Source organism: Lycorma delicatula, chromosome 13, assembly GCF_047948215.1.
Source record: "Lycorma delicatula isolate Av1 chromosome 13, ASM4794821v1, whole genome shotgun sequence".
Classification (NCBI taxonomy): Eukaryota; Metazoa; Arthropoda; class Insecta; order Hemiptera; family Fulgoridae; genus Lycorma; species Lycorma delicatula.
The window spans coordinates 7,038,039-7,056,048 of record NC_134467.1 but is presented as its reverse complement, the minus strand read 5'-3'; the positions used below and the strand labels follow the sequence as shown (position 1 = coordinate 7,056,048).

Genomic DNA, 18,010 nt, shown 5'->3' with positions numbered 1-18,010 from the left:
TTTACAGTTTCCGCATTTATTTTTTTAGTCGATATAACATTTTAAGTAGTTAACCGTAAATTTCTTTTTATTTGTTTTGTTTTTACTATTTATTTAACCTATTTTCACTTTATTAGCGGCGGTTCTTTCACCTTCTGATTTCCTTTAATCGTTCTTATATTTTCGCTTCATTTAATTTTCCTTTGATTTTTTGTTGTATAATTATGGTTTTTTTTTAAACAGCGATTTTGTTTTCATTTTATTGTTTGCATTTATGTGCAAAATAAATAGAGCAGATATCCTGTTTGGTGTTTCTCTAACCCCTTCCCAGAAAAATGTAAATAATATTTTAGTTTTTTTTTTTTAATTCCTTCTTTCTTTTTTCTTATATCTAATAATATTTATCGTTTATTTTTTGTTGATATTTTGTTTTTCTTTGATTAATAGGATTTTAATTTTGTATAAATAATTACTTTTCATTAAGATATGTATGTATATATACACTAAGTGAATCGAAGGTGGCTCTCTTTGTCGACCGAACGGGCGGGACGGGCGAGCGGGATTTGTTCTACTACCTAACCAGATGACATCATCCGATTAGTAATAATATGACATATTTGTATATGAAATGCGAACACAATAGACCAGTACGATACGATGACTAGTACACTAGAGACTTTCAGCTCGCCTGTTTTATAAATATATATTTTATATCGTTATAATATATAAAATATCCTTAACTAAAATTGCAGCCGTTTAATGTTTTCAGAACTAATTTCAAAGCCGGCGTATTTTTAAATAACTTCACGACAGTGAAATACTAAAAAAATAACTGTACGATCGTTTTTACCTCAAAAAGTTCTATTTTCGACATCAGACCACCACTTGGAGTATTCTTTTGGTCAAATTTGAAACTAACAATGAAAAATATTAATTGTTCGCCATTCTGAGTAGATTTGACGAACCGGATGTTATTTACGGTATGTGTCATGAAAAACTTTTAGGCCTCTGGCGACTTTTTCCTGTACTCTAGGTCGGTCCGGATTGATGGGTATAACTCCATCCAGAGGAGTGTCTTAACGAGCCTTCCTACCAACCGGCTGTATATCCGGCACGGTAGGTCGGCTCGCCGGTCAGCTCTTTTGAGGATTCTTTATTGTGCCCTTTCTTCATGCCGTGTCCGGAAATATCTGCCCAAAACACAGCGCCGGGTGTTTTCTCTTTTATTGTGTCTTATCATCCCCTGGAGTCCCCAGAGGATCATAGACGCTGGCAGACCTGGGCATGCCAGCCGTCACCTCACAGGGGCTGGCGTGCCCCTCACAGGGGCTGGCGTGCCCCTCACAGGGGCATGCCAATCCTCACCTCTCGGGCTGTCCTCCTGTTCCTATAATAATAGCCCCGGCGTCGCTCCTCGTGATCTTTACCCCTGATTACCTCCGTGGCGTATGTGTTGACTCTCCCCCAATGTTCCTCTCTTTGTAACATGTAGTTCACAAGGGTATCTGGTGTGCACTGTGCGACACCCGCCCTATTCCGTTGTACGTCCCACTTTCGACATTTGATGTTTAACAGAGTCTTCGTTTTCTCAAAACATACATGATGGTGATGCACGTCTGCCTATTTTGTGCAGGTAATGTTGAAAATTTCCCGTTAATTTCTGCACTATATAAAAGGTTACTGGCGACTTGAGATGAAATGATCTTTGCGTGCTAAATATAAATACCGGGCGATTCGAAAAGGACTTAACAACTATAAAAACCTATAAAATTTTATTGAGATAACTTATAGATTCGGTTAAGATCTCATTTCATAACAAAACCCAACAAATTTTGAATCGCATAATTTATTAGTACTGAATTCGGCCACCAGAGCTGTCAGCAGTGTTGTTAAAAATGGTTACATTTACTGGTGCGGAACGATTTGCAATCAGCAGGTGGAGTTCAACGTAATTTTCGTAGAGAGAGCCTCCTTTTCTTTCTTTTTCCTGTTTAGCTTCCGGGAATTACCGTTGAGATATTTCTTCAGAGGATGAAAGAGGATGATATGTATGAGTTCAAGTGAAGTGTAGTCTTGTACAGTCTCAGTTCGACCGTTCCTGAAACGTGTGGTTAATTGAAACCCGACCAACTACTGCGACGAGATAGATGATGCTGAGCACACCTTTTTTGAGTGCAACAGGTACGACACAATTAGATATAGTAAGGCACTCGCAGGTATAACTCCAGAGAGAACAATTTAATATATGCTAAGAAGCGAGTTAAACTGGAATAATATTGCTAGTTTTATTAGACAAGTCGTACTACAGAAATACTCCGATGAGAGAAGACAAGGCGTTGGCTAGAATAGGACTGGGTGGACAGCCTTGCTGGTGATGTCCAACATGCTGCGGTGTGTTGGCACTGATGAGCCACCAAGGACTCCACGGTAACAGTCAGGTAACAGCACACTGAATACCGAAAAGACCCGGCACCACGTCACGACGCAATAGATATGGCGTGGTGTCCAAAAGGGCAATACTCTCAAAAAGAGCTAACCGGTAGCCCGACCTGCCATGCCGGTATATAGCAGATAGGTGGGGAGGCCTATTTGAATTTAAAGACACTCTCCTGGTTGGCGTAATACCAACAAGTCGGCTCAGGGGAGCTGAGAGGGGGAAAAACCATCAAAGAACACCGGTATCCATCATCTAGTATTAGTATTTAAATCCGTATAAAAGTAACTACATTTACTAGGACTCGAACGCTGGAACTCTCGACTTCGAAATCAGCTGATTTGGGAAGGCGCGTTCGCTCACGGTGGATTTAGAGAGAGAGAGAGAGGAGCCTCCTTGTAGGCGTAGAATTTACTCTTGGCACCAATTTTTCGTCGGGACAGGTTTTTCTGTTAAACGTACAAAATTACCAGGGCCTTTTCGCGCCCCTGATGCTACTTTGGAACAACTCGAAAAAAGCGTTGCACTCGTCCGAAGAAATCAACTCGTCTTGCGTCACGTGAAACTGGCGTTCCACTAACGATTGTTTTCGTGATAGCCCTAAGACAAGGTTTTGTTGTCGTAAGCAAAGGTTATACAGCCCGTTCTTCTTTCTGGAGACAACCGTAAACGGTATATTTATCCGGATGTGCTTCAAAAATTTATAATTCTGAGTTAAACGATGACAACCAAGTTGGACTACATTGCTATCAGCAACACAGGGCACCGCCTTACTACCCTTCTAGAAGTCCCAGATTTTCTTGATACTCGATTACCAGGTCGTGAAGGTCCAATCGCACGGCCACCTCGCTCCCCAGATTTGATCTCGCTAGATTTTTTTTTGTAGGTTTCATTAATGTCGAGTTTATGTAACGCCTTTTTCTGTTGATCTCGTTCAGCTAAGACTTCCAATCGAATTAATGCCGCCACTGCAGAATTAACGCCCTGATTGCCGGCTACATTCCGGATTGAAAGGAATTCAGATTGGGATGTATGTCGCATTAGTAAATGGAAGCCGTATCGAACCAAAGTGAATGTCGGATGACAAACGTGATGTGTTTTTCTATGAAATGAGACATCAACCGAATCTGTAAGTTATCTCAAAATTTTTATACGTTTTTAAAATAGGAATAATCCTATCCTTTATGATAGAAAGTATAGAATATATATCCTTCTTTTTATAGGAAGGATATCTTATATCCTTATATATATATATATATATATATATATTTTACTCTTACAAAAATACTAAATACTGAACGTGAAGGTAAAAGAAACAGAAGCGGTGAAGTGAAAAAAAAAAACGGTATATATATATATATATATATATATATATTGGAATATTAATCATACGACAGATGAGATTATTCATTTTTTATTTTTAACTATATACAGATCTGTTATCTCATCCTTACTTCCCCCCACCATTTCTTGCTCATTCTTTTATATACCCGCAGGATTAATAATAACAGTAATAAAAGTTACATTAGGCAGTGATATTTTCCTTGCAATCTAAATTAGAAATTTCCCTCGGCGTTTTTTCAATCGTTTACCCTTTCTATATAAAAGGTTGGCTTCACCTTTAACGGACGTTGATATTTTAACATTTTTCTCACTCGCGTTTTTATTTTGCTTTTTATATATATCTATATATTAACCGGGTATTATCTTGCAGTTTGAAAGGACAAAATTTAGTTTTTGTTTAGCACAGTGTGTAATAAAAAAGAATGACCCGATTTCAGACAGGTATATTTCATAATAATAATAATAATAATAACGTGTTATAATTACGATAAAAGTGACGTACTATTCAAAACTATGTTCATTCGAACACATCAGACCGTCAGGGTCGCTAAATTATTAAGACATAAGTTTATTATGACAGGTATTAACTTCAGTTCAGTTTAACAAGAAAGGTTTTACGAGTTCGTATCAATATTTGTGATAGAGGTGAGAGATTAATCGAGTAAAGCCGAGAACGCAGTTAATGTATAAAATCATTAAACATAGTTGTAATTTAAATTGAAAAATTCAAATTTCAAAGTTTTCTGGTCGGCTTTAAATTAACATAGGCCAATTTGCTGTTTTTTTCCCCGGTGAATTAAGTCGTGTTTTCTATTTTTTGTAAATTTTTTGAAGTCTAATATTGTAGTTTTTTTGAAGATTAATATTTAAGTCCGTTTTATTTAAAGTACTCATCGTAATTTTATGCACGAGAAGATAAAATTTATCCTCCTTAAAAAATTAATTAAATTCTACTTTCACGTCTAGATACCGCTGTAGCTCTAGAAGGGAAACTTTTATAATCGTCCCAATACGGGCATATCCGGTATTCTTCGGATCTTGACGTTATGGCACCTAAGGAACCGAAAAAATCGGATGGAATTTTCCGGATGTTAATATTATTATGCGCGCGTGTGTTCGGTGTCGGCCTGTCAATCACCTTATATTTCCAGAACTGCTGGACCGATTTTGACCAAACATATTCAGATTACTTCTATATGCGGGGCATTGATGCCGTTTAATTTTCAACTTAAAAGGTCAAGGGAGTGAAACTAGAGCGAGGTCGCCTTTAGTATCTCGAAATTTCGCCTAATTAAGGTCGTGTGTTGCTTAGGTGCATTTTTTAACGATTAAAAAATAACAGTATATGGAAAAAACAATTTATAAAATCGCACCTCCATCCCAAAAAATGATCTTGTACTCGTCTGCTACGTTGTGACGTCACAGATTAGCGGTAGAATTAAATAAATAAATAAATAAATAAAACTTATTGTTAAAAAGTAACTCGGTGTGGCCGGGTGTCGAACTCGATTTCACGGTCGATTCGGTACCTGGTGCGATAAGCTACACGGCTACATCGGTCTGGCGGCCGTACAAGCGAAATTTGTTTTATGTAAGTTGCGAATTACATTAGTTTATTTAGTGCCGACCGTCGCCGCTAGTACCGCCACACCCGCGCGTATTAAATACGGAGGAGAATCATTGAATTAAATAAACAGAAAAATATTATATTTAGATCTTAAACGATAAAGATTTTAAATTAAGTTGTGCGTGTAAGCCGTACATCAGCCGTAAGAATTAAGAGTTAAGAGAATTAAGAGTTTCTGTAAGCCGTACAGAAACTGTGTTGTCAGTTTTTTATTTTGTTTTAAATATTAAACGTTCGAATTTTGTATCAAATTACGTCGGTTTTATTATTCATTGTTTTTTGACTCGAGTAAAGGTTTTATTAATCGATTTAAGTAAGAGTCGTTTTATCAAAAAAATGACGACAAAGTTTCTGATACTTTCCTGGGATCGGTTGTTCATTTTAATATTTAAGTTTAATATTTAGAAAAATCGATATTTTCAAACTTTCATCGGTTCCCCCGCTTCCAATATCGTCCTCAAAGTATCTTTTTTTCGTTTGGCTCGCTTGCACTACTGCTATGCATAGGAAGATGTTAAAAAAAATTTGCTTTAAAAATATGTAGTAAATAAATAAATATATTTTTTTTCCAATTTTGGAGCAACATTTTTTAAACGGTAAGATATGATTATTTACACATGTGTCGGGCTTGATATAAAGTAGGGTTATGTTTGGGTAAAATTTTGAGAAAATCGACCGAAAAAAATTTATCTACCCTACTCCATGAGATATCGACCCTAAACGTTTACCAACAGGTTGATCCACATGTGCGACTCTCTTCGTCCGATCTCTACTAAAATGTTTCATCAAAATTTGTTTATCCAGCCAAAAGTCATTCAGCCTCAAACACATGATTACATTTACGTATGTATAAACATTATTCTGGGTCACGAAACGTCGAGAAATACGAAAAAAAAAAACAATACCCCATTCTTTGACCGATGACCGTACTTTCCTGCTTGTTGCGTAGCTGTATTAATAAGATTCCAGGAAATAATCCTGTTTTTACTTGCTTTTCTTTAACTCATAATGGTTTTTTTCACGTTTGTCCTCAGATCTTGCATTCTTAATTTAACATACTTCCTGACATTGCTGATCGATGAAATTTTGCACGGTTACTAAGGTCGATTAATAGTAGAAGGAAGATTAAAGAAAAACAAACCAACATACTTGGCGTTTATAGACCTAGAAAAGGCATTCGATAACGTAGACTGGAATAAAATGATCAGTATTTAAAAAAAATTAGGGTTCAAATACAGAGATAGAAGAACAATTGCTAACATGTACAGGAACCAAACAGCAACAGTAACAATTGAAGAACATAAGAAAGAAGCCCTAATAAGAAAGGGAGTCCGACAAGGATGTTCCCTATCGCCGTTACTTTTTAATCTTTACATGGAACTAGCATTTAATGATGTTAAAGAACAATTTAGATTCGGAGTAACAGTACAAGGTGAAAAGATAAAGATGCTACGATTTGCTGATGATATAGTAATTCTAGCGGAGAGTATAAAGGATTTAGAAGAAACAATGAACGGCATAGATGAAGTCCTACGCAAGAACTATCGCGTGAAAATAAACAAGAACAAAACAAAAGTAATGAAATGTAGTAGAAATAACAAAGATGGACCGCTGAATGTGAAAATTGGAGGAGAAAAGATCATGGAGGTAGAAGAATTTTGTTATTTGGGAAGTAAAATTACTAAAGATGGACGAAGCAGGAGCGATATAAAATGCCGAATAGCACAAGCTAAACGAGCCTTCAGTAAGAAATGTAAGTTGTTTACATCAAAAATTAATTTAAATGTCAGGAAAAGATTTTTGAAAGCGTATGTTTGGAGTGTCGCTTTATATGGAAGTGAAACTTGGACGATCGGAGTATCTGAGAAGAAAAGATTAGAAGCTTTTGAAATGCGGTGCTATAGGAGAATGTTAAAAGTCAGATGGGTGGATAAAGTGACAAACGAAGAGGTATTGCGGCAAATAGATGAAGAAAGAAGCATTTGGAAAAATATAGTTAAAAGAAGAGACGGACTTATAGGCCACATACTAAGGCATCCTGGAATAGTCGCTTTAATATTGGAAGGACAGGTAGAAGGGAAAAATTGTGTAGGCAGGCCACGTTTGGAGTATGTAAAACAAATTGTTAGAGATGTAGGATGTAGAGGGTATACTGAAATGAAACGACTAGCACTAGATAGGGAATCTTGGAGAGCTGCATCAAACCAGTCAAATGACTGAAGACAAAAAAAAAAAAATACTAAGATCGGGTGACAATACAATATTCCAACATTACTTTTGCAAACATCTCCCCGTACGCGGGTAAGTTAAGGGTGCGGGTGTAAAAAATTGCAAAATCAGCTAAACGGCTATGCGGAATTTCAATATAAGATGTTATCTTTTGAAATCCAAATTTTATGTACTAATTAAACTCGTACAATGTACGATAATAATTTGATTACAGTACGACTAAAAATTACAAAGCACGTTTTAACGAATTTTGAAACATTTTCGTGATATTTCATATTTTGCATACCCATTCATATCCACTTATTTTGAGACGAGATGAAATAAAAATAGATTTTTCGGTTACTGATACGTCCTATTATTTTTTTTGTCTGCTTTAACACAACAGGGCTTCTCCGTCCGCTTAAATTTAACCGACGTTCTTGTTTTTTTTTTCTTTTCCGGCACAGGTCTGTTGCTGCCGTAACAGAACAGCTATAAAAGGAAAATATAGAGATCGATCCAAAATTTCAGTTAACCTGTTTTTTTTTTTTTTGTTGCAAATATCGAAGTTTTAACATCCTTTTAATTCCAAATTAAATTTTGAATCTAAAATTCAAAGGCGTATGTTTGTATTAACGTTCTGTTGGTTTTTGATTAATAATTCCGGGTGGCTCAACATAAATTCCTCAAAAATCGAAAAAAAGTATATATTCGGGAATATGATGGCATTAAATTTTGGAAAAAAAAAAGAAAAATGGAAGGGGTAGATTTAAATATTTTTTATTTTTTTTTGTAGTGGTCGTAGAAAATTACTTATTAACTTATTTAAAATTTCAAAGTTTTAAGTTAATTGGATTTATGGTTTGTAGAGGATATTCAACATTATTTCTAAACGGTTTTTATCTTATAACTCGAAAACTGTTGACCAAAAAATTTGAAATTTTACTCAAATATTTTGTTATACTGTATGTGTGAACCCTCCCCCGCGCGGGCACACACACACACTAGCATCCCTGTCGCGGCTTCGTCGGGTCTATATTTTACTTGTGTTTCTCGTCGCGGTCAATGTTTTACAAATTTTATGTTTTTTAATCAAGCACCCGGAGGCAGTATAATCGGTTAGTTGTTTGACCCGCTGCGTCGTACACCGGTTCCATCCCTTAAAAAATTGAAATCTTAAAAGTACCCGAAAGTAGTTTTTAGGTATTTATCTATAGAGTGTTTGCAAGCCTAAATCTGGTGAATATCTCGTTCGGTATATTTAGTCGGAATGGGAAAAATGTATAGTCCTAGTTCAAATTTTTTTTACCTTTCTTCGCTTCCATTCGAGTTCGAATTTTTGAAAATCTAGGAATTAGTCTTTATATATTCTTATTAAGATTATATACAGTAATGTCAAATTCATATCTTCATTTTTTTAAAGAGAAATTCAAGGAACAGTCGGGTTTCAAAAATAATTCAAAAATCTATTTCTAACTCTGAATTAATTAATTTGATGAGAAATTATTGTTCCCGCACAATATAGATACTGCGGGTGACTCGTCATTTTGTTAACGTCGGGGCAATCTTAAACTTATACCGAAATAGCATCGTTTTTGGAATATCGCACAGTAGTTTTGAAACGTAATTTTATCCGGTCAAAAGAGGGGGTTCAAAAAACGTTTTTAACCGTCTGCGAGAAAGAGGCTTCGGCGGACATGTTATTAGTTGCCAGGAACAGTGTACGTGTTGGGGCTTACCCTCACTAAAGAGCAGGACATTGTAGGATGCCGTATTTGTATGATACAGACTCTTAATGCCAAGATTGTTGTTGTTATTTCGATAACGTGTAACCTGATAAAGTGTAAGGAATTAATCGTCTACTACGCCGGAGTCAGAGAACTCGTCTTTCGCCGTCGGCTAGAGTTATTTATATAATTCATGGATAAGCAGGGACACTTGATATTTTTTTTGTGAGTTTTGTTAACAAGGTCAAAGATCAGCTATATGTAATCGAATTTGTTTAAAAAGTTTCAATATTATAATTAATATAATTTGTGCCGCTTGTCTTTTATTGTGCAATGTACCAAGGCTTTGCCGTTTTATTTTACGAAATAAATGAATTACCGTTGGGTTTTATAGTTCATTATTCTGATAAATATTTGTTCACTTTTCTTTATCTTAATATGAAATTAGTGTCATTAATTAAATAATTTTTTTTTAAATTTAAATTCTAATATTTGCATTTTGTCGAAGAAAGTGATTTGAGTAAAACCCTTTCGAAGCCCGGTTCCAGTTATATAAATAATATTGTAATTTTTGTAGCGGTGGTTTTTTTTTCAGTCATGACATGCGCTGTTTTTATTAAGCTAATTTGAAAAGGATTGTAGTTCGCCTAACTGTCCGATAGATAGCATTAGAATCGCTTTTTTGTAACAGACGTTCTCTTCTAAATCGCGTACTATCCTTACCGTCGTTTAACCAGTCTGTCTTCGAATGTCATGACGAAAGTTTGTGTGTTTATTTTTGTGTAGTTTTAGAGAGTGCATTTTAATTATTTATGTATACTTTTCTCGTTTTGTTTATCCGTTATTTTTTATTTATTCTTTAAAATGTTTGTGTGATTTAATTAATAAATTTCTCTTTAATTAAAAGATTTTATTTAAATTCAATTTTGTGGTGTTTTTTTTTTCTTTTTAAATATGATTATTTTGTGGTAGTGACACAATTTTTTTTTTTCAATTGAAGTGAATTAAAATACTGTACTGTAAAAATTTTTTATTGTTTTTTTTTCTTTTTGAAACCATAAGGATATTAATAATATAACCGAGGTAAGTTTATTTATTTATTTTAATTTTTTAAATAATTTTGTAAAACAGAGAAATTTAACTTAGAATTAAATTTTAGTATTAGAATCTTTTTATCTTATTTATTTTTGAAATTTTTTATTTAAATTAGGATTTAATTCAGTTTAAAATTTTAACTTATTAATATAAAATAAATATAAATATAATTTTTAATTGTTAAAATAATTGTTGGGAATTGTCTTAATTTAAAATTATTGTCGACTATTATTAATTGTACAATTTTATAAACAATGAATAATCTATTATAGACTTTATTAGAGAAAATTTTATAATTAATTTATTATCAATGCGGGTCTACAAAATACAGATCTTAATAAAAATTTTTTTTGTTTATTACAAGAGTATTTATAATGTGCGGTCTACTCCAGTACGAATCTTTTTTTTTGGTACATTTTTCCCTCGTACCATTTTTTGTTATTATTAATTCAATAATTTTGTGTATATTTATTGATCGATTTATACTTCGGTATAATTCTTTCTCCTGATGAGTTGTAGCAATATATTTTATATACAGAGTGATTCAGGAGGATAAGGCAATACTTTGACAACTTATTCTACAGGCTAAAAATAAGAAAAAAGTTCATATAAACATAGGTCCGAAAACGCTTCGTTAGCGAGTTATACAGAGCGAAAGATTTCGCCCGAGTTTCAGTTCCTCCGGGTAAATTAAGGCTTTCTGAAATTCTGGGAAGGTCAATTAAGGGGCAAATTCAATTGTTTCTTATGGTTTTTGAGCTGGGGAAATCGAAAAAAATTGGTCCCAGAACTGTATTTCTCTTAGTTTTTAAGATATCCCGTGTAAAAGCCTAAAATAGGTCAAAAAACACATTTTTTTTACGTTTGACGTACAATAACGTTGTTAGATTGGCAATAAATCGTTTTTAAATATAAATCGTAGTGACACATCTACACATTTCACATATCTTTTTTTGTTACATTTTCTTCTAAGTTTTCGTCGGTTTTCTTGTTAATAAGAGTCGACATGTTTAAAATTTTATTTGTTTTTTTGTTGAAATTATTTACATCAATCTTCTTATAATTAAATTCTCTACAATTTATTTTTAAAAAATGTATGATTTATTGCCAATTTAACAACGTTATTGTACGTTAAACGTAAAAAAAATGTGTTTTTTGACCCTATTTTTGGCGTTTTACACGGGATATCGTAGAAACTAAGAGAGATACAGTTCTGGGACCTATTTTTTTCGATTTCCCAGCTTAAAAACCATAAGAAACAATTAAATCTTCCCCATAATTGACCTTCCCATTTCAGAAAGCCTTAATTTACCCGGAGGAACTGAAACTCGGACGAAATCTTTCGCCCTGTTTAACTCGCTAACGAGCGTTTTCGGACCTATGTTTATATGAACTTTTTTCTTATTTTTAGCCTCTAGAATGAGTTGTCAAAGTATTGCCCTATCCTCCTGAATCATTCTGTTTATATATAAAGTCGTCATCACAAAATCAGTTGATTTTCGACGTCAAGAGTTCCGAGGTTCGAGGCAGTTGTTTTTATACGTATTTGAATGCTAGACGGTGTTCTTCAGCGGTTGGGTTTCAAGTAACCGTAATTCTCAGGAGCAGTCGACCTGAGTCTTTTCCAAATTACAAGTTTACCGATACGTTTATTTAAACTTAATATTACACTATATCTGCAGCTATGTAAGGCCTGGAAAGCGAGTAGTTGCATTTGTCTGCACACACATCAAGACTCGCCAGCAGCTGGAAAACTGGTTGGAGGAAACATTATATGTATATATAAAGAATTGTCTAAAAAGCATCGAGCCTTTGGAGATCAAAATTGATAATACATTTTTTATTAATGGAAAATAAAATTATGAGACCACATATAAACCATTTTTTTCGATGACCTTCTGCTATTTTTCCGGCGACACCATAATTTCTTTGCTATAGAACTTCTATGGTTTCTGGTCAAAGAATTGTGCGACACGGTTTACACATGCTTCTTTGGAAACTACCTGCACACCATTCAGGGACTTCGGCAGAGACCGATATAAACTAAAGTCTGACGATGCTAAGTCCGGACTATAACTCGGATGCATTAAAACCTCCCGGTCAAGTTCTCTCAATTTGTGTTTTGTCGTTAAAGATGTATGCGGTGGCGTTATCAGCCTTTCTGTTGACCGGTTCAGGCCGTTTCTTTTTAATCGACTGGTGAAATCGCACTATTTGTCAACAGTACAGTTCTGAGTCTACCGTTCTATTTGGCGGCAGCAGCTCGTGATGCACAACCCACCGGGTTTGGTCTAGCGGTGAACGCGCCTTCCCAAATCAGCCGATTTTGAAGTCGAGAGTTCTGAAGTTCAAATCCTGGTAAAGGCAGGTTACTTTTATACGGATTTGACCACCAGATCGTGGATACCGGTGTTCTTTGGTGGTTGGCTTTCAATTAACCACACATCTCAGAAACGGTCGACCTGAGACTGTACAAGACTACACTTCGCTTACACTCGTACATATCTCTGAAGTAATACCTGACGGTGATTACCGGAGGCTAAACAGAAAAATAAAGAAAGCGGTTTTTAGTTGATTTCTCGTGGATTCTCAGCAGGCCAGTAGCGACGGTTCTGTTTGTTAACTGCACCATCTTCTGTTTATGCACAATTTTTTCCAAAGTTTTTCGGTCATACGGTAACAAATCTGGATTATTCCGTAATAATAAAATTATTACGTCTTTCAATATGAATAAACATTACTGATTTTACCGACTTTTGAGAAGAAACGTACAGTATTACTTTCGAAGCTATTAATATAGATAATTATATATATATATTAAATAAACGCAATTGAAAGTTTGATAAAACATTAAAAAACTGAACATTACGGAACTTCGCAAAATTTAACCTTATACCTTAGAATAGTCGGTATGTATATAGATTCAATTGGCAAAAAAACAGCACTAACTGTCGGATTTAATTGAAATCACTCTTTTAAACACGGTAGTCGGTGGAAAATAACTTTTTAACGAAAAGAGTTATGTCTGCAAAATCATCACAATTAATCCTCAACGATAAGAAAGTTACGAAACATTACGGAACTTTACAAAATTTAAGCTTTCGTAAATAAATCCAATCGTCAAAACAGCACTACCTACCGGATTTAATTTAAACTATTTTCTAAACATAGTAGTCGGTTCAAAATACCCCTGACTTTCTTTCTGCCGGTCAGATCGAGGATTTCAATACCTTTAAACCTTCTTCGGACAAGGCAGACCATTTTATAAAAACCAGCGTGTAAATCGGTTCGGTAGTTTTTTAGTCTATAGCGGACACACATACGAACATTACCTTTTATATAAGAAGAAATTCTGTCGGTATATTTGTTTGTTTCGTAAATATCTCGATACCGGCGCCCCCTATCGGGTATAGGTTTTGCAAAAATCTTTCTTTTCGCATAACTAATATATATTCTGAATACGAGCCAAATCGGACCGTAAATACAATTTTACGAAGTATCTCAACCTCAGCGCCACCTAGCGGGTCAAAAGTAATTCAAAAATTAACGCGGGCGTACGCACAACTCCCCAAAATTTCACCGTAATTGGACGAACGATATAAAAAGGCGTACGGGACAAAGAAACATTCGTTTTTATATTTTATATATATATATAAATAACATAAAAAGGGTGAAATATTGAATAATAAATATTTTTTCTTTTATTTTTTGGAAGTTTAAAAGTTTTTCTGTTTATTTCTAAAAAAACTATAAATAATTTTTCTTTAATTTCTTTTGGTTAATGACGTGAAATGGACCGCCCTATATATAGATATATTTTGCGTTTTATTCGATCGATTTTGTGTGTATGTATGTGTCGGGCTTTGAATGTATTTATTAAAAATAACCCTTAAAATGTTTGAGTGTATACCTTCGGTAGTTCAAAGGTGTAATATTTTCGGTTATATATTATTTTTAATAACGCATATAGGGATGTTAAAATAAAGGCCGTAACAGGATATAACCCCTCCTCCCACGGAAAGAGGTGAATGTCGGGTCGATCTATAAATTCTGTGACCCTTGGCATTAAACTTTATATCTCGTTATATGAAATTGGCCGATGTCAAAATATTAGGTTTGTATGTCGTTAGAAGACGATACGTAAAATATTGCGGTTAATATTGTCGTTTAATCGATTATACCGCGAATATTTTATATATTTCATTTTCTTTTAATTATTTGGATTTTTATTATTTTATTATTAATTAAACTAATAAATCGTATAAGCATTAGTTACATGTGAATACAAAAATATAAAATTCAAAGAACGTTTAATATTTAAAGACCGTAAAAATTATTACTGTATTTCAATTATTAAACGACGTGTAATTAAAACATTGTACGTTTAAAATTTTAAATCCGTAGCAAAGAACATTAATTTCGCCAATATATTTTATATAATTCAGTCGAGGTCAATCTACTCGTATTATTTAAATCGCTTTCACGGATCATTTTAAGAAAATAGTTGAAAAATGTTACAAAAAATATATATATTCACGCATTTCATAGAGCTTAGTTCATTCTCCGTAGCGGTTTTACGTATCGTTTGTCTACTTTATACATTTTTTTTTGTTAGTTTATTAATACGTACGTTTTTCACTATTTCGTTTCTTGTAAACGGTTTTTTTTTAATTATATTTTTTCTTGTTGGTAAATGGAATTTACAACAAATACAAAAAATTAAAACATTTTTAATCGTACGAAGTAAAGGAAGTATTGTGATCGCGAAAAATTTCGCTTTCCAGATTTCAACGGAAATATCCGTTTAATTTATTAATTAATATTATTAATAATTTTAAAAAAATATCGATTTAAAAAAATTAGTAACTGCCCGTCAGGAAAATGATGTTATAAAGTTGTTTTACCGACTTTACTGTTTACAAAAGACTTTTTCAACATTAAAAATTTGAAATTGCGAAAATCCTTTTTTTCATTTTACAGGGCAATTATCTTGTTTTTTATTCATTAAGAGTTACATTTCAAATGTAGCTTGATAAATGGATTTCTTTCTGAAGTAAATTAAAAAAATCTCATAAAAAAATATATGTATATATATATTTTTTGTTACCACAGTCTTCGGAGTGAAATAGGCAAAATCTTTATGGTGATTTGAACTCCTTTTCTGAACCAAAATAAAAATATATTGCCGTTTTTTTGAGAAGAAGAATATTAAATAAAAATTTTCGGTAATTTGTGATCTGTCGGTAAAAAAAATTGAAACTTTTGTCAGAAAAATTGTTTGCTAAACTCCTCCGGTAAAGAAGATTTAAAATTCTATTTTAGACGATTTTATTTCGCCGATCAACTCGGGGCCCTTCATCCGGACGTCCCAGGTTCGAATCCCGGTAAGACGTGGTATTTTTCATATACTATAAATTTCATCTGATATTCCAATATACAAGCTTCTGTCGTAAATTAATTCATCGGTCAAAAAAAAATTCCCACCCTTTCGAAGAAAAGCAAGTATTGTGATCGCGAAAAATTTCGGTTTTCAGATTTCAACGGACATATCCATTTTGACCATCCGTGAATCCATTTTGACTGGTTTCTGCGTGAAGCCTGTATCTCGAATAACTCAACAACGTAGGATGTTGAAATTTGGGTTTTACGATTGTTATAACATCTGGATTTGTACATTGCACCTCCCCTTTTGATTGAAATCGACCGAACCAAGTGTCCAAAAAAGTCCAACATCCAAATTTTTTTTTGGATTTTGGGTTTTCTTAACTGCAGTAATAAGACCTCATTGAGAATTTTACAACGATATATCTTAAACGGTACTAATTTTCATCGGTTCCAGAGTTATAACCGAATAAAACTTTAATTAATGAAATATTTGGATTTTAAGGGCAGGCACATCGGATCGAATCAGACTTCATCTGTTTTTTTTTTTAATTAAAATATATTGATTTATTAATAATTATTAACCTCTCATTGTAAAAATATTTTTATGATGAATATAGCTCAATATTAACAAAAAAAAAAAAAAAAAAAAAAAAATGAAAATATGTCAGAGGTTATTATTGAAATAAAATTTAATAGGCGTACAAGGAAGCGATGTGTTGTCCGTATCAGAGTTTTTAATCTTTTATCTGTTTAACCATCACATCTGAATCGCCCGATCGATACGATAAAACTCGTTAAACGGAGAGCCATTTAACGAGTAACGAGAAGATAATTGATCTTGATCGGATTTTAAGTCGTTAAAATTTTCTAAAATTTGGGCAGGGGTCCTAAAAAGGGGAGAAATTCAAAATTGGAAAAGTACCGGATCTATTTTATCTTACTTATGATTACACGTAAATAGTGACCGGATTATATGCGTTTGTATATTAAGCCCGTTTCACCGGTTATTGGATATTTTCCTTTAAATACGCATCGTCACTAGATTTTAATATTTTTCGGCGGCCGTACGGCTCTTAGAGCGGCGCACTTTGCAGCCTCGGAACGGTACCTCTGATTGTTAATGTTTACAAAAGTAACAAAAAGTTAAATAATTGTTAATTAACGAATTTATCGATATGTTATTCGACTACTTACTAATTGTATGCTGATTTTGAAATCAAAAAACCAATAATTACTATTTTTTTTATTAAAGTTGCATATTTTGACACTTTTCATGTATATTTCAAGGCTTTTATGTTGCGTATAATCCGGTCTACAAATAAGTGTTAAGTACGACTAATAAAATGTTAATTCTTATATTTTGAATTCATCAAACCCTTAGAGCCGTAAAATTAAGGAAGGGGTGTTTTAAAATTTTTAAATTATCGGATCGCTTGATTAAGTAATGAACTGTGTACATACAGTTAAATAAAATGTAACGTTATTATGTATTTCCGTAATTACTGTACGAAATATTTTTACATTCGACGCTAGAAGCGGTATTGTACTTTTTTCCATTTTTTAAATTTCGTTTTATTAAAAAGAGTTGACAACAAAGCGGTTGTACTTTCCTGGAATTGGTTATTTATTCTTTATACGTTTTTGGTTTTTAAGTAGCGGAATAAACTGGAAAAGTTTTTAAAGAATTCAAACGATCTTTTGTTGAATTTTGATCGTCTTCTCCAACTCCGATATTGTACGCAAAGTATTTTTTCGGGCTATTTATTCTACTAGTACGTTTAGGAATACATTTAACATTAAAAATTCGGTTAAAAAATTCCCAATAATAATAAAAAAAAGATTGGTTTTTGATTTTTGGTGAAGTAGGAGAATTTTGGAGCAAAACGTTTTTAAACATCGTAAGATAAGCATGCGTGCGTGTACCGGGCTTAATATAAAATGGGATTATGTTTGCAAAATTTAGAGAAAATTGACCCTAAAGAAACTTATCTACTTCACTCCTGGAAATTTCGATTCCAAAGTTTTACCGATAAATTGCCTCATATAGACGAGTTTCTGTGCCAAATTTCCTCAAAACGGGTTTATTTATTAAAAAAGTTAATAAGGTTCAAACGCACGTGCGAACTGTACACCCCCATTTCTTTTTGTGATTCTTGGGACTTGAAATATTGAGAAATAAAAAAAAAGGCCGTACCTCATTTTTTGAGTGAT

The 18,010-nt window shown here is 33.5% G+C and overlaps 1 protein-coding gene across 4 annotated transcripts in view; it reads left to right on the top strand.

Annotated features, from left to right (window-relative positions):
- The window catches only part of RhoGAP19D (Rho GTPase activating protein at 19D), a 448,570-nt gene that overhangs the window by 74,455 nt on the left and 356,105 nt on the right, over nucleotides 1-18,010 (top strand). The window contains exon 1 of one of the 4 annotated variants that reach the window (XM_075381039.1): nucleotides 10,266-10,402. The exons of the other annotated variants lie outside the window; for them this stretch is intronic. The gene's annotated coding sequence lies outside the window, so the exon portion shown is untranslated. Of the gene's footprint in view, nucleotides 1-10,265; nucleotides 10,403-18,010 lie in introns of those variants that run through there. 4 annotated transcript variants of the gene reach the window in all.